The following is a 1047-nucleotide window of genomic DNA, read 5'->3' on the forward strand; positions in this document are numbered from 1 at the left end:
GGGGGGGGGGGCTCCACGAGTGCTTCCGACCCGCCCCCGCCCCTCCGTCTCTCCCGGGCCACCTCCGCACAGCCCCACGCTCTCCCTGACCCTCCCTGAGCGCCGGCGACCCCCCGCTGACCGGCGTCCTCGCCCCCAGATCCCAACGACTGCCTTCCCGATCCCTGCCACAGCCGCGGCCGCTGCTACGACCTGGTCAACGACTTCTATTGCGCCTGTGACGACGGCTGGAAGGGCAAGACCTGCCACTCGCGTGAGTGCCCGCCGGGCCCCTGCCGCGCTGGGGTCTGCCCGCCGCTCTGGGCACTCCTACTGAGCGGCCCGTGTGCCCACAGGCGAGTTCCAGTGTGATGCCTACACCTGTAGCAACGGTGGCACGTGCTATGACAGCGGGGACACCTTCCGCTGTGCCTGCCCCCCGGGCTGGAAGGGCAGCACCTGCAACATAGGTGAGGAGGCGGGGCTCCGGGCGCGCTGGGCCTTGGCCCCGCCCCTGGCCCCGCCCCTGGTTCCGCCCCTGGTTCCGCTTCCAGCTCTGCCTGGCCTGGCCCGGTCAGGGACGTGAGTGGACGCCTCGTGCCTGCCCAGATCAGATGAGAAGGGTCTCTTCTTTTCCTTCTTCGCAGCCGAGAACAGCAGCTGCCTGCCCAACCCCTGCGTGAACGGGGGCACCTGCGTGGGCAGCGGGGACTCCTTCTCCTGCATATGCCGGGATGGCTGGGAGGGCCGCACCTGCACGCACAGTGAGCTCGTGGGTGGGGGCCGCGGGGAGTGGGCGGAGGCCCGTGGGGTGGGGGCCCGCCTTTGCCCCAAAGCCCTGGTGCACCCCGGGACCTGCAGTGCCACTTTTGGCCCCCCACCCCCAGCTCGTTAGCCTTGCCCCCGATCCATCCACGTGTCCCGGTGGGGGTCAGCCTGCCGCTCTCTGAGGCACTCTCCCGGATAGGCTCCTCTGTGACGCCTCTTCCTGGACCCGCTGCCCTGGCCCCAGTGCCCTCAGCCTGCCGGCCTTGTCCAGTGGGCTGGCCCAGGGGGTGCTGGGGGGGG

General features: G+C 71.1%; 1 long non-coding RNA gene across 1 annotated transcript; it reads left to right on the forward strand.

The window, feature by feature from the left end:
* The first annotated feature begins 53 nt into the window (after positions 1–53).
* LOC121024416 (uncharacterized) lies at positions 54–756 on the forward strand. Its single transcript, XR_005787693.1, has 3 exons — positions 54–253; positions 336–449; positions 627–756. It is a non-coding gene; the product is annotated as an uncharacterized LOC121024416 (long non-coding RNA).
* Positions 757–1047: the final 291 nt, after the last annotated feature.

The sequence above is a fragment of the Herpailurus yagouaroundi genome, unplaced genomic scaffold, assembly GCF_014898765.1.
Source record: "Herpailurus yagouaroundi ecotype Mexico unplaced genomic scaffold, PumYag 64559, whole genome shotgun sequence".
Lineage (NCBI taxonomy): Eukaryota > Metazoa > Chordata > Mammalia > Carnivora > Felidae > Herpailurus > Herpailurus yagouaroundi.